At 46.4% G+C, this 16,291-nt stretch overlaps 1 protein-coding gene across 2 annotated transcripts in view; it reads left to right on the top strand.

Annotated features, from left to right (window-relative positions):
* Window positions 1-1,887: 1,887 nt before the first annotated feature.
* LOC128401489 (testis-expressed protein 2-like) overlaps window positions 1,888-16,291 on the top strand; it is a 30,810-nt gene continuing 16,406 nt past the window's right edge. The window contains exon 1 of one of the 2 annotated variants that reach the window (XM_053364611.1): window positions 1,888-2,711. The gene's annotated coding sequence lies outside the window, so the exon portion shown is untranslated. Of the gene's footprint in view, window positions 2,712-14,664; window positions 14,867-16,291 lie in introns of those variants that run through there. The other variant, XM_053364612.1, reaches the window with a different exon arrangement.

Below are 16,291 nucleotides of genomic sequence, written 5' to 3'. Positions count from 1 at the left end.
CTCTCTCTCTCTCTGTAAGGGGCAGCCACAGACATTTTGGAGGTGGAGCACTGAATGACCCTTAAAGGTAAAGGGACCTTTGACCATTAGGTCCAGTCACAGACGACTCTGGGGTTGCGGCGCTCATCTCACTTTATTGGCCGAGGGAGTCGGCATACAGCTTCCGGGTCATGTGGCTGGCATGACTAAGCTGCTTCTGGCGAACCAGAGCAGCGCACAGAAACACCGTTTAACTTCCCACCGGAGCGGTACCTATTTATCTACTTGCACTGCATGCTTTCGAACTGCTAGGTTGGCAGGAGCAGGGACCGGGCAACAGCAGCTCACCCCGTCGCGGGGATTCGAACCGCCAACCTTCTGATCAGCAAGCCCTAGGCTCTGTGGTTTAACCCACGGGGCCTTACCCTCCCCCTAAAGCAAGGTGAGAAGCTTAAGGCCCCCAGGGACTCTCCATCTGGCCCCCAGGACTCTCCCCAGTTATCTCCTGCTTAACACAAGGTTTGTGTTTAGCTACATAGGAATTATGGAACTTGCCCCCGCAGAAGAGAGTGAAGGTCTCCAACTTGAATGGTTTTAAAATACTGTAGGAGGTTATTGATGGTGACTACCTATGATGACTATGCTCTGCTCCAGTGTTAGAGGCAGCAATGCTTCTGACTACCAGTTGCTGGAAACCACAGGAGGGGAGGGTTGTTCTTGTCCTTAGGTCCCACTTGCAGGTTTCCCTTTGGTGGCATCTGGTTGGCCACTGTGAGAACAGGATGCCACTGGCTTGATCCAGCAGGTTCTTCTTATGTTAAGTAAAGAAGAAAAGGCAAGTAAAACTGCTCTAGTTTTTGAGCCCTAGAACAGCAGCAGCAGCAACTGAAAACTTTGCAAGGGGTCCCTATTTCCACAGTTTCTTCTTTTCCCAAGGACGGAATTGCCAAGAGGAGAATGCTCATGGCTTGTCCTGAACTGACCCCCACCTCATTGCAAGAGGAGGGGAAAGGGAAAGAAGCCACACCCCTGCATTGTGATTGGCCAGCTCTGCTATACGGTACCTCTGTGTGCAATCATAGGCTGTGGGAGGATGGGGTGGGGGGATGGGGCTCCAGCATTCAGTGGAGGGGGGGTTTTGAGAAGGGGGGGGCAGAGAAGGATTCTATTTTTAGCCTCTTTGATCCAGTGGCATATGGATCTGTAGGATGCTACTAGAAATCAGAACAAGGTTTTTGTTCATGTTATCCCCCAGCCCCCGTGAAATTGCATTCCTTCATCTCACTGTGCTCTCCTTTGCTGTCCTAGAGATTGCAAACGCCGGCAGCACGGTGGCGGCTATGTATCCCCCATCTGTCAAGCGGATTTGTCACCCTTCCTCGAGACTGGCTGGGCATGGCGTGTTTCTCAAAAGCATCCCTTCCCTCCCCTGCCCCCCCTGTGATTGGACCGCACAGCGGGAGGCTGCAGCAGCAGCAGCACCAGAATGAGCTAAGGATGCTGTGCTCCCCGCATTCCTCCATCCCTGGCACTCTGCTCTCTGGGCCAAACCTGCAGCTCTTCCCCCCTTCCCCTCCCCCTCCTCAGAGCCCTGCTTCTGCCATGGCCAGGATGGCTGTAGCGGTGGCCTGAGCTGCTGCACTTCAGCTTAAATCTGGATCAGATCAGGTGGTGATGCAAGCAGGCAGCCGCGCAAGCTGCGATGCTCCTGTCCAGACTGGTAGATGGATAATCCTGTACTAGCAGCTGCGGGGCCGCGTGAAAAGGATCACTATCCGTAACCCACGTTCCGGTCCCAAGGGGCAGCAGGAAAGTCCAGATCTTGGCCCACTGAAGGCATAAGGAGGAAGGCACCCCCCCAAAAAGGTGAGCTTGATGGAGAGCCTGGCAATTTTAGGTTCTTTTATTTTTGTGTCGAGCAAGGGTTGTGGTTTGGGGGTGCACTCTGGAGGCAAAATATACGGGAGGGAAATAACTTTTTGCTGGACTAATTGCTGTGCAGGTGAATGTGCAGCAAGGGATGCAGGCTGTCTAGATTATAGACAGAAATGTGGAATTGACATAAACAGATCTATTCACTAGGAAGGTACCCAGTTCGTATCTCACTTAAGGAGAGATCGATTTGAAGAGCATCTAGCCGAGATAATCTAAATTGGTGGGCACTGGGCAGGTAGCTACGGTGCTCATCCCACAGAACGAAAAGTTGTGGAGTACGAAAGGGAGAATTGGAGAGTTTCCTTTTCCTGCAAGTGGTTTACAATGGTCTCTTTCTAGCAGAGAGGCAAATCCCTCTAGCTCTGGAGGACTCTGTCTTGGACCTGACCTGTCTTGGCTCCATTGCAGGAAAGGTTTGTTGCCCTGACTCCTGTCTGCAGTCTTCACTCTCTCGTCATTGCAAGGTTGTCTGCTATGCCCGCCGCATTTGGCTCTCGACGCACCAATGCCATCCAGGACTTGGAAGCCAGGTGAGGAGGAGAAGGAGCCTTTTTAGTTTTCTCTCCAGACTGGCTCAAGCAGTTCAGCCCAGGTGGTGCCAGCATTCTGAAGTGGGAAAGATGCCAGTGAAGAACCCTGGCACATCAGAGGTGCCACAGGCACAAGGTGGATGAAAAAGTATTTCTCTCTCCCTGTGAGCCAGCGTGCGGCAGAGGCCGTTTCCCCGATGAGGAACCAGCAAGTGAGCTGGCACCATTGGATCTCCCTCTTTGCTGGCACCCTTCCAATCTGATCAGGTGAGTTTTATGGAGACTTCGGAGCTGGGAGAGGCTTTGGTCCCTGAGATACCCCTTCTCAAACTTGGCAGAAAAGAATGATAAGCAGGACTAGACCTTGTTTTCTTCCTCATTGCATCAAGGATTCAAAACGAACAGTAATCATGTTTTGGGTGCTCCTGGCAATTATGAATATGTGTGTTTAAAAAAATACATTTATTTTATGATGAGCTTCGTGGAATGGCTGTCCATATAATTTTGGCCCCTGGCCCTTTTTGCTTGTGGCCTCAGTGCTGCAGTCAGCTGTGGTAGCCAATTTGCAAGCAAGCCAATGAGCTGTGGTAACCGCTGTTTACTGTAGTGCAGAGCTGGGGAACTTGGGGTCCTGCAGAATGTTGCTGGACTCCAACTCCCAGCAGCCAGCATGGCTAGTGGTCAGGGATGATGGGAGTTGTGATCCACCAACACCTGGAGATCCACAATTCCCAAGTCTTGCCATATAGGTAAGTCACCCACTTGTATACAGTACAATACTTGACAAGAGAACCGGGATTGAGACGTCCAGTGGTGCCCAGCAAGATGTACAATTTTTTTTTAAATGCCCCATTCTTGCTGTATTATGAAATGCTGTGCTGCTTATAATGAAGTGTTAACAAGATCTGTGTTGGGCTTTGTCAACCTGGTAGTGCCCTCCAGCTATTTTGGACTCCAGTTTGGCCTGTGATTGGGAATGATCGTATGCTGATTGGGAGTTGATGGGAGTTGTGGTCCAAGACAATTGGAGGTAAATTTGGGGGAAGGCTGTTCTATTTTACATTTTCAGTGGCCAAGACTAGCACCACCAGCCAAAATGCTGGACTGCAACTTGTCTTTATGTTCAAAATATCTGATGGCCAGAGGACGACACGTAAGATCTCAACAAAGTCTTCTTCTTCTTGTAAGATACTAGGCAGCCTCAAATAACCCAAAATGTGTGATTCTTAAGCAACTTTTTTGGAAGGTAGAGGAGCCTGGCAAGTAACTCCACCACAGCATGCTGCACCTGAGCTGAACCATTGGTCCATCTAGCTCTGTAGCATCTACTCTGACTGGCAGCAGCTCTCCAGGGTTTTCGGCAGGGCGCATTCTCAGGTCTGCTTGGGAGATGTCAGGGGTTGAACCTGGGACCTTTTGCATACAAAGCATGTGCTCTGCCATTGTGCAACAGCCTTGCCCTTTAGGAAGTTGCTTTGCACCAAGACCACTGGTCTGTCTTACTCAGCAGATTGTTTGCACTGATTTGCAGCAGCTCTCCAAGTTTTCAGGGCAGGAAACTTCCCCAGCCCTACCTGGAGATACCAGAAATTGAATCTGAGACCTTCTGCCTGTGAGGCAGATACTCCACCACTGATATTCCTGGCCTCGTGGTTTGGAATAAAGGGGTGATTTAAATAGGAACACAGCAAGTTGCCATGTCCTGAATCAGACCACTGGTCCATCTAGCCCAGTTTTGTGTACACTGGCTGGCAAAGGCCTTCCAGGGTCTTAGACCAGAGTCTCCTACCTGGAGAGCAGATGTTCTGCCACGAAGCCACAGCCCCAACCCTCCACGATCAATGAGCCCAGCTTTGCAGACAGCTTCCACATGAAGGCTGTAAATCCTGACACACACACACCATTTTCAGATCTGAGGGCAGACCCACAGCTAAAGAGTCATCTCTCTAGGTGGCTACTGAGAGAACAAGGTTGGCCAAAGGAGACGAGCAAAGGCAGAGGTTTGAGATCTGTGTGGCAAAGCAGGTCAATCAAAGCCACCGTCCCCCTCTGGATGCTGCCATTTTAAATTAGGTCAGTCGTTCATCCTGGATAGATTTCTGCAGCGCACCCCCTCCTTCTTTGCAGAGCAGAATTTATTGTCAGTGGCAGGTGCCTAGAGAACATTTCTTGAGTGAGGAAGTCCTCCCCCTCTGCCTCGCTGGGTGTCTGTGCATCCGGCTGAGGAAAGGAAAAAGCAGCAGATTATCCCAGAGAGTCTGAGAGGTTGCAAGGAATCAAGAGGGTCAACTTCTTTAATAATAGCTGCAGACTCCGCTCTTCTGCACCACCACCCTCCCACACCCTATTTTATATGTTTATTTATTTAAGGGGGTGGGGAGCCTCTTTCAGCCTGTGGGCTGGATCCCTTTCTGAACAACCTTTGGGGAGCCTGTGGTGGGTGGAGCCATAAATGCATTTCCCCCCCTTTGTATGGAAAGCTAGTTTCTACCCACCCACCTCTGTATCCCCCCATCTAGGCAAGTAAAAGAGGAATGATCAGAGTTCAAGAAAAACATGCTAGCTGGGCAAAAACACTCAAGGAGGGTGCAAAAGAGGGTGCAACCTGGGAACAGTCCTGAGGGTGAGACAGAAAGGTCTGGAGGGCCACATTTGGCCCCCTAGGCTGAGGTTCCCAACCCCTGATTTATTTTATGAGATTTTTATCCTCCCCTTCCTGTAAGCTTCCAAAGAAATTAACTTATCTTTACGTACAGCTCTGCTTCCTCCTGGCCTATGATGGAAAAGGGGTGGAAATTCATCTGCCTTTGATATGGGTGTTGCCTCACCTATGATGGGGGATGCTTAGACTTAGAGGGACTTTTTTTAGCTTGGGAGGGATCAGTGCATTAAAATCTGGAATCACTCTGTTTAACAACATCTCTGTCCAATGCTGCAGTCTGAAAACGAGAAACTGCCTGGGCTTTTTTTTTTTAAAAAAAGCAATAATACTGGGAGTTCATGCTTTCTTATAAGAAATTAACAACTTGTACCTGAGTTTACTTATTTCCCCCTCCCTCCAAATCTGTTTTGCTTTTCTGCTGCATCTTTTTAGACTAAGGTTGAGAGCAGGGCCTGTGCTGTTACTATTGATCTTTCTGAGAACCATTTTTGGCTGAAGAGCAGGATGAAAGTTCTTTAAATAAATAAATGCAGACAGTGCCTTCTCTCTCCTGCCCAAATCTGACCCCTAATTCCATATTTGTAGGACAGATCAAAGTAATGCTTAATAGGCACTTTGCCTATGCTTTAAATATTTCCTTCTGGGACTTCCGGGTTAGCGCCAACGACGAATGGCGGAGTTCCTCCGACTGGAGGAACGGGCTCCGTGGAAATTGGGTCTTCCCGCCGCAGCGAAGGCGGGAGCCCACTAGAAATCTCAGGCGGAGAAGCCTGGGAACGTGGGGTTCGGCAGAGCACCAAGAGCGCCTCCCCTACTCACGAGGAACCCCCTTTTCGGGGCTCCGGAGTGAAGTGGGGTGAGCAGCGCGGTGCTGCGAACCGATCGCTATTTCCATGGAGGGAAGCCGCGCAGCCATCGCCGGAGAGCGCTGACTTTTTCCTGATGACATTTGGACTCTAAATCAAGTACCCGTGAGTAAAAACGGAGAACTGGATCAAGAAAACTGCAAAATTTATGAATTATGCACGAAGCGGGAAGGTTTAAACAGGAAGTCCGCCTCCCGTTTTTTGTATATAGACTGAAGCAAAGACCTTGCAACCTAATAGCCTGGAAAACTGCTTTAAACTTGGAAATTTCCTGCATTTATAACTAATAAAACCCTCTTGGAAGCAGGAGAAAAGGGGGGGGGATTTTGACTGTTCAATCCTGCAGGAGGAGAGTAAAGGAATTTAAGTTTCCACCGTCCCTAACCTGGGAACGGGGTGTCGGGACGGAAATTGTTTGAGACGTCCATTGATTGAAAGTGGAGTATTTTTGACAGATAGCTAAAGAGAAACAAATTAACTTCAACGCTACTTTCTGCATTTTTGTTGTTTAAAGAAACAAAGTATTTGAAAATTGAAAGGACTTGAAATCGAAAGTAATCTTCTTTGGTGGATACATTTTAAAATTGGATACAAATAGAAATTGTGTCCCCTAGAGGGAGCTTGTCAGTTTGTTGTCGCAGTTTATTTGTAGACAGCTGCAAGATTTGGATCGTGGGACCAGCCGTTTGACCTTCAGAAATGTGTTGGAAGGAAGATTTGGTGTCTGCCCTTGGCATGACAAATGTTTTGCTGGAGCAGCTGCATGAGAAAATGAACTTGATGCATGAAAAATTGGACTTGATGAGTGCTGTGGCCAGTGAATATGATTTAATAGAGAATAAGAATAAAGAAGCTAAACAGCGATCAATTCAGGAATCTGGCTTAACAAGGCAAGTCCAAGGGCAGATGAAGAAGGAAGAGGTAGTGATTACTCCTCAAACAACACAAATGGAGAGATCTAAAGTCCTGCAGGAACAAAAGCCACTGCGTTGGAAGATGGAACTTGGAGAGTGCTGGGAAGTGTTTGAAATCAAGGAAGCTTTTAACTCTAGTGGGACCATGAAACAGGTGAAGAACTATTTTTTTGGATAAGGTTCCTTTGGATTACAAAGATGTTGACGGGGAGTGGGACCGGGGGGGGGGGAAAGGGGCCAGTCTGATGAAGGAAAATGGAAATTATTACCGGGTGGAACCCTCCGGAGACCCACTCCCCAAGAATCTAATAATAGACAAAGAAGTGCGTAAGCACAAACAAGAACAAGAAAATCTGCAGAAGGGGCCTAGAAGAGACTTAAGGGCCTCGGACATTAGAACACCAGATTGATGGACTGGATGTATTGGACAGAAAGGACTGACACAATCCGAAACCAGGAAGAAGGGACCGTTGGATAAAAATTAGAGATACAAAGAAAAAATATTTTTGTTGTTGTTAATTTTGGAATCAGTGTAATATAAATATTAGGGAATATGCTGGAAAGGAACTAAATTGGCTTTAGTTGAAATGATTTAAGGAATATGTATGAATATGATGTAAACTTTGAAATTTTAAGATTTTTAAGATAAGATAAGGTTAAAGAGATTAAGGTAAACTGAATAACAGATAATATTAAAAGATAGAAAGTTTATGTTGAATCAACAAATAAGATATATTGTTAAGATTAATTATTTAAATTAAAATTGAGAAACATGGGAAGAATTTGCTGGAATAACAATTTAAACTAAAATACAAAAAGGGAGGTGTGAGGAGGTTCAAGAAATAAGGAGATGAAAAGTTGTAATCTGAGATTTGTATTTTTCTTTTTTGGTTTTTTGGTTTTTTCTTTTTATTTTATTTTTTGGCTGTATTTTTTCTTGTTTTTCTTGTCTCTTTTTTGTGTTTATGTATGGATGAAAATTTGAATAAATTTTCAAAAAAAAAAAATATTTCCTTCTGTTTTACGAAGTCTCATGCACAGAGATGATATCTCTGTAATAAAAACCTGACTTTGAAAGTAACTTTCCTACCATGCAAGCACCTAATTTGATTTTTGCCTAAGAATCCATGGTCCTGGATTGCAGCTTTCCTTCCTTCCTTCCTTCCTTCCTTCTTTCCTTCCTGCTTGTAGTCCTTATTGTTGCAGAGATAAACTTGAAACAGGCAGGCAGTAACCAGTGAGAAACTGGATGGGCATGCAAAGATCAGAAGGTGAGGAAGCTTGTTGGCACTGCAGAGATCAGTTCCTTATAATTAAAGGTAAAGGTAAAGGTACCCCTGACCGTTAGGTCCAACTGCGGACGACTCTGGGGTTGGGTGCTCATCTTGTTCTATAGGCCGAGGGAGCTGGCATTTGTCCGCAGACAGCTTCCGGGTCACTAAGCCGCTTCTGGCGAACCAGAGCAGCGCACGAAACCGCTGTTTACTTTCCCGCTGGAGCGGTACCTATTTATTTACTTGCACTAGACGTGCTTTTGAACTGCTAGGTGGGCAGGAGCTGGGACCGAGCAACGGAAGCTCACCCCGTCACAGGGTTTCGAACTGCTGACCTTCCGATCGGCAAGCCCTAGGCTCTGTGGTTTAGACCACAGCGCCACCCATGTTCCTTCCTTATAATTAGCAGAGAGCAAATAGCTTACAGTATGTAGTTGTGCTACGATAGCTGTCATTCAGGTCATATAGAATCCTGTGTTTCTTGATGCAGGATTTTAGCTTCTCTTAAAATAAAAAAAGGCCAATGGCCCACCTAGTCCAGTATCCTGTTTTCACAGTTGCCAACCCAATGCCCATTGTGGAAATCCCACAAGAAGTAGCTAAGTGCAAGAGCCCTCTGCCCTCCTGCAGGTTCCAGTAACTGGTATTCAGAAGCGTTACTGCCTCTTTGAAAGCCATCAAAGTCAATGGCCATATCTGCCTCCTGTGGGAGTGAGTTCCATAGATTAACTCTGCACTACATGACAAAGTGCTTTCTTTTATCTGTCCTGAAACATCCAACATTCAGCTTCATTGGATGTTCACGAGTTCTACTGTTAGGAAACAGAGGGAGAAAAACTTTTCTCTATCCCTTTCTCCATGACATGCATAATTTTATAAACGTCCATCGTGTCAACTCTTACTTGCCTTTTCTCTAAAGCCCCAAATGCCACAGCCAGGCAGGTTTGATAAGGCCCTAAGCTACTGAAGGTAATGGGGCCCTTTATATGTCCAGCTGTCCTTTGTCAACAACAAATTGTCTCTGTTTTTTTGTGTTGAATTTATGTTATGTGGTAATTTATGGACCTAATAGGTATCTAAAGCCATTTGCACATAACAAAATATGTATTTTATCAAAGTAATTGTTGAACTTATCTTATATTTTGGAAATGTACATCCAGGGTTTTTTTCCTATAATTTTTTTGGGGGACCCCAAGAGAGTGGGGCCCTAAGCTATAGCTTGTTTAGCTTATACGTAAATTCGGCACTGGCCACAGCCTTTCTTTGTACGAGAGTCGCTCCTTCCCCTTGCTCATTTTGTTTTTTCCTTTTCTGGACTGCCCATAATAATCCTTGGCAGCAGCATGGAAATCCCTGCAACTGCTAACTCTCAAGATTCACAGAGTTCTCCGGCAACATTCCGTAGTACTCTCACTTCATAGAATCATAGAGTTGGAAGAGGAACCTCAGAGTTCATCTATCCCAACCCCGCTCAATGCTGGATCTGCAGTGCAGGACCTTTCAACTGCAGCATCTTCAGCTGCCTTTGCTTACTCCTCCAGCAGAGGTGGGGAGCTTTTAGAGCCTGGCTGTTGTTTTTTAAAATTCCATTTAGCTTTGCAATCTTCACTTTTATGCATATTGCTCAAGGCTGAGAAGATTGAGATTTAGAAGGTGCTGGTACAACCCTTTATTTTTAGCTTGGGTGAGCTATGAGCATTTCAGCTTCCATAAGTGGGGCTCGATATGCTTGTCATCAACACCTTCTGCAACAATTGAGAGATTAGGCCTCAGTGAAACAGCTTCATGTCAGGTCAGACTATTTGTTTGTATCACCCAACATCCTAGAACACAGGAAGCAGCCTTCTCCTGAGTCAGACCATTGGTCCATCCAGCTCAGTATTGTCTACATCCAGGGCTCCCAAATTGTTTGGAGCCACTGCCCCCTTGCTCCCATAAGCTCATCCCCAGTGTGCCCTGCCCTATAAAAAGCATTATTCAGAATAGCAGTCTGCACCACCCACTAAGGGAGATAAAACCACAAGAATATTCAAAACAGTAACAATGAATTGCACATTTATTCAAAATCCAATTCAAACTATTTAATTAATTCAAATGTATGAACTTGATTTGGCTGATACCAGCTTTACCTATAACTAGCTGTCTTGTGACATGTGACGACTCAGAATTCTGAACACAAACAAGCGTGACCAAAGGAAATAGCTTTGAAAGCGATAAGAACAGCAAAATGTTAAATATGAAGCGAGGAAGGTGATTCGCTCTAGGCAGCAAAAAAGCCCTGGACTCGTCTTAACAAAAATGTTTTTAGCAGGCACCGAGAAGAGTACAGTCTAGGCGCCTTCTTGATATCAATAGGCGGGGAGTTCCAAAGTGTAGGAGCTGCCACACTCAAAGATTGAGTGTCACACACCTGTGACAATGTCAATTCCAGAGACAGAGCTAGCAGCTCCGGCACCCGGAGCGGCGCACATGCTGTGCACCCAGGGGCGGGGGCATGGGGGCGAGGTGAGCGTCCCAGGGGGGCGAATCAAGCTGCCCATGGGGGGGTGGAGCAAGCCGCCCATGGCAAGCTGCTTCCTGGGTGGGGGGGGAGGGAGTTGCGCTGCTCTGCCAGCAGCCTTCCTCCCTTCACTCTTCCTTTTGACAGCTTGGGGGAGGCTCCCCCACCCAGCAAGCAGCCTGGGAGTGGGGGGCAATGGCATGCTGCCCACCCGCAACTCCCAAGCCTCCCCTGAGCTGTCAAAAAGAAGGGGGAAGGTGGCGCAGCTCCACCCCTTCCCCTGACAGCTCGGGGTAGGCTTGGGAGTTGCGGGCAGGCGGCACACCAAATGTCACCCCCATCAGTGATGACACCCGGGGCAAACTGCCCCCCCACCCCCTTCCTCCGCCCCTGGTCAGTTCTACCGATCAAAGTGGCTGAACGGGCATATATGGGGTAAGGCAATCTTGTAGCTGAACTCTGATCCCAAGTCATTAAGGGTTTTATATACTAAAAGTAAGACCTTGAACTTGGCCCAGTAGTAAATTGACAGCCAGCGCAGATCTCTGAGCACAGGCGTGATATGCTGACAGGGCCTCCCTTCTGTCAGCAATCAAGCTGCAGCATTTGGCACTAACTGCAGCCTCTGAATCAAGTGCAAGGGAAGCCCCACGTAGAGCATGTTGCAGTAACCCAGAAAGCCTTAAAGACCCAGGGTGCTTCTCTCTCTGCCCTCACCTTGAAGGTCAGCCAGGAATTTCCTATGAGATTTAGAGCTGTAGGACCTCTCCAGTAGGTCTGGTCAAGGGCAGGATTGTGCCCCAAGCTATTTCACAAGACTACATCTCCCAGCATTCCATAGGGAGGAGAGGTTTCGCCAGTTACGCTAGCTTAAAGTGCGGGTGTAGCTTTAATCGAGCGAATGAGGGCCTGAGTCCTGCAGCTGAGGAAAGCGTTTCAACTGCAGAACTAATAAAGGCAGCAATTAGCTTTTGGCGAGGATGCTCAATCAGAGATAATTAGACGAGGGAATTCCTCTATAATTGATATGTCTCTTCAAAGGGGGCAGGACAAGCCATACTTGATGAGAACAATTTGCAGCCAAACCACCAGACTGGCATGAAGGAGAATGAGAGCGCCCAGAAGTGCCATTTTCCCTGTTTCCTACAAGGCAACAAGAAAGAGCAAAAAGCCAGGAATGGCAGACGGGAGTCTATTAGGTGGATTGTCAGCTACATTTTAGGCCAGGGACAGGGCCCCTTCAGCTCTCATTATCCTTGACTGGTGGCCATGATTAAGCTGATGCGAGTTGGAGTCCCACAACACCTGGAGAGTCTGATGTTCCCCCATCCTCCTTATAGGTCCTAAGCCTGTTGTTATCCCAAGAGCTCTTGCCCCTCTGCCTAGACAGGTATTAGCTATTGTGATGCTATAGAATGCTCTTCAACATTTAATGCTCTCCAACATGCTGTGGGAGAAACGTCAGTGCTTACAATGCTCTGTTTTTATTGCTTCTCATGGCCTAGAACTGACCCTGAACCCAGCCCTGAATGAGCTATTAGATGGATGTTAAATGTTTGGGTGAAAGGGCCATCTCTCAGTGGTAGAGCATCTGTTTTGCATGCAGAAGGCTCACAGGTTCAATCCCTGATGGCATCTCCACATAGGGCTAGGAATTTATCCCCTCTGAAGTCCTGGAGATTCTCCTCAAGTTATTGTGGATCGTACTAAGCTTGGTAGGCCAAAGGTCTGACTCTCTGTAAGACACCATCCTATGTTCTGTACAGCGATACCTCGGGTTATATACGCTTCAGGTTACACACTCCACTAACCTAGAAATAGTGCTTCAGGTTAAGAACTTTGCTTCAGGATAAGAACAGAAATCAGGCTCTGGCAGCGCTGCGGCAGCAGGAGGCCCCATTAGCTAAAGTGGTGCTTCAGGTTAAGAACAGTTTCAGGTTAAGTACAGACCTCCGGAACAAATTAAGTACTTAACCCGAGGTACCACTGTACTTTAAAGAGCAAGGATTTCTAAAGCGAGCAGGATTGATATGGACTTACGAGGCTCATCCTCGTAGGAGCTGGTGCAGGAAGGCGCAGGTTGAATTCTAGGACCTGATCTGCTACCAAGCAGGTTTAGACTAGGGAATCTGGACAGACACATCTAGCTTCAAAAATCTACAAAACCAGCAATATTTACAATCAAGAACATCTCTGGGAGACTCTGCTGTCCTCCGCTAATTGATTTTCCTCCCCATCTTGCCACAATAGCCTGTTGTAGTTGTTGTTACAATAAACACTCTCTTCCAAAGGAGCCCAGGGCAGCAAAGGTATCAATACTAATATAATTAAAACTTTAAAGCAACCTTCTAAAAAAAACAGTTTTATATTCCCCCCAGGCAGTCTTTTTCAGTGGTTTCTACAAATTGCTGTGTACTCCAAGTTCCTTCTCAAGAAAATGAGCTTTCTAAATCTGGATCATCTTTATTGTGCTATTGATTGTGCTTTCAGCAAGTTAATAACCTCTCAGGAAATGGGGACTGCCTTTTGCATACTCAGAAACCACTCAAGGCAGGACTCAGTGATTGACAGCAGAGAAAATGCTGACCCCCTGAGTGAAATGTAGGCTGGAGACAGATCAATAGTTTTGCACTTTCTTTACCCCCCCCGCCCAGAGAGCTGGAGGGGATAGGATCTTTCACTTGGGAGACAGACCCTCCAAATGTCACCTCTCCTTGTGGCATATATAGGGGGATATTACAACCTCTCCTTACCTTCGGGAGCCATTAGTGCCCCTGTGACATCACAGCAGCCATTTCTCCAATCCCAACCCTCATCTCAAACCTGTTTGCATAACAAGCAACTTACACACCTACAGTATTGTTGGAGGGACTTCTCTTCTTAACATGGACTGGTGCAATGGGTCAAAAATACATTGTGAGCATGCAAATATGAGCAATAGTCAAAAGAGCTACACCATCCCTGTGCCAGCCAGCTGGTGGGCATTTTGTTCATTACAAAACAATTAGTGCCAAGAAATATCTATGCTATTGCCAGGGCCACAGATTTCTCAAACTATATTTCTCTTGCTGCGAGGGAAATAAACTAACAAAACTGACTGAAACTGGTTTGCAGGGAGAGGGAGGGAAGAGCAGAACACCTGCTTTGAAACACAAAGTTCCCGTGTTCGATTTCTGGCATCTCCAGGTAGGGCTGGGATGGGAAAGACTCGTCTGAAACCCTGCAGAGCTGCTGCCAGTCAGTGTTGATAGTACTGAGCTAGAGGACCAAAGGTCTGAGCTGGTATAAGGCAGCTTTTTGTGTTCCTAAACCTACACTCCACTGGTGCCATTCCCCATCTGTTGCTTCTTCATAGATCCCCAGATAGACTGGAGACATTATTTCAAGTTCATTTTGTTCATGAAGAAGAGGGATTGGGGAAATGTAAGGAACATGGGTGGCGCTGTGGGTTAAACCACAGAGCCTAGGACTTGCCAATCAGAAGGTCAGCAGTTCGAATCCCCGCAATGTGGTGAGCTCCCGTTGCTCGGTGCCTGCTCCTGCCCACCTAGCAGTTCGAAAGCACATCAAAGTGCAAGTAGATAAATAGGTACCTCTCCGGCAGGAAGGTAAACGGCGTTTCCGTGCGCTGCTCTGCCTCGGCAGAAGTGGCTTAGTCATGTATCCACATGACCCGGAAGCTGTACGCCAACTCCTTCAGCCAATAAAGCGAGATGAGCGCCGCAACCCCAGAGTCGGTCCACGACTGGACCTAATGGTCAGGGGTCCCTTTACGTTTACCTTTAAGGAACATGGAGGCCCTGCAATGTTCAGGCTGAGAAAGGCAGCTGGGGCAACAGCACTGCAGCTTCTGATTAATTCATGCCAGTAAAGTGCTTAAAAGAGCTTGCCAGAAATAGTGAGCCTTTAAACAAAGGAGCAAGCAGGCTTCCAACTTGAAAATCAGGGAAGGATATGCGTCCTGGCAGAGTAAATGCAAAGAATGTTCTGAAGGCGAAGCAAACTTTTCCTTGTTGTGTGCTGGCAAAGTACTAGGTTGTTCTTGTTTTCATTTTTGTTATGTATTTTGTGTTTATATATTTTGATTTTATGTTGTGAGACCTGCAGGTATAGGGCAGTATACAAATAACAACAACAATAGATGGGAAAGTGCCCTGGGCAGCAATCCCGGGCATTGAAAAGCCTGTCCCAGTGAAATATCAGAGGGTGAGTTGCCCCAGACTCCACACACACCTCTTTGCTTATTGGCATCTGTCCAGAAGCTCATCCAAGTGACCTGTCAATTGACCATTTCATCCAGCTTTGCTTGTGCAGAGTTTACACAGAGGTTTGACTACATCCGGTCTTTATTAAGCATTCATTCTGGGGGGTTTTTTGTTGAGAGGATATACCAGGTAATTTAGGCTTGCACAATTTTTTTTAATTAGAAAATATTGATATACTGCTATTAATAAAAAAAAAATCAGAGCAGTTTACAACAATTGTACATAAAACCATGCAATGAAAATATATATTCAAAAAATCAGAAATCAGCCAGCTACTGTAGAAGGATACATCTTAATTGCCTTCATAGCGGAATAGGAAAGTTATCAGCAGGGCTTTAAAAGTTGAAACAGAAAACACCTGCTGAATCTCCATTGGCAGGGTGTTCCACAGGACCGGGCAGATGACACTAAAGGCTCGATTTCTTCTTGTTGTCAGATGAGCCTCCCCAGTTCTGGGAATGATCAGAGATGCTCCTACAGATTATCTCAGTGACCAAGCTGAAATATAAGGCTTCAGGTGGTCACTGGTGTACCCTAGACCTAAGTTGTCCAGGGCTTTGCAAATTAAGACAAGGACTCTTAACCTGGCTCAGTACAGTGGTACCTTGGGTTAAGAATTAATTTGTTCTTAACCTGAAACTATTCTTAACCTGAGGTACCACTTTAGCTAATGGGGTCTCCTGCTGCTGCCGCGCGATTTCTGTTCTCATCCTGATGCAAAGTTCTTAACCCGAGATACTATTTCTGGGTTAGTGTAGTCTGTAACCTGAAGCATCTGTAACCTGAGGTACCACTGTAGTAGATGGGCAGCCAGGGTCAGCCAGATGACACTGCATTCTGCTTCAGCTGCAGCTTCTGAACCAGGTCCAAGGGCAGACCCAAGTAGAGAGCATTGCAGTAATCCAGGATTGAAGTTGCCAACGTATGGGTTACAGTTATGAGGTTAAGTGTCATCATAAAGTGGGTTAAAGTACTCAGTTGCCATAGCATAACAAAACCTCTTTAAAAAAAAGAATTGGGCTTTCTGCAGTTTGGAAAAATGACAAGGAAATGCACTAGAAAGCATAGGATGGGTGGGAGGGTGCCTTAATGGGAAGACATATAAACACCTCATAGGTCAATCCAGATGAATTCTCTAGATATCTGTCATCTGGGGGAACCCTATCTATTTCTGCACCAAGTTAACCAATTTATCTGCAAAAAAGGAAAACCATCATGAGATCTATAGAAACTTGATTTAAAAAAAAAAATTAATGGAAGCAGAGATTCCGAGGACAATGAATTTTGCACTCAGGAAACATTCAGTATTTATTCTAATGTAGAATCTCAAACATACACACAACCCTGGTAATACTCCTAAAGGTCA

Source organism: Podarcis raffonei, chromosome 14 (genome assembly GCF_027172205.1).
Source record: "Podarcis raffonei isolate rPodRaf1 chromosome 14, rPodRaf1.pri, whole genome shotgun sequence".
NCBI lineage: Eukaryota > Metazoa > Chordata > Lepidosauria > Squamata > Lacertidae > Podarcis > Podarcis raffonei.
The sequence above is the reverse complement of the archived record's forward strand: the minus strand, read 5'-3'. Positions and strand labels throughout refer to the sequence as shown.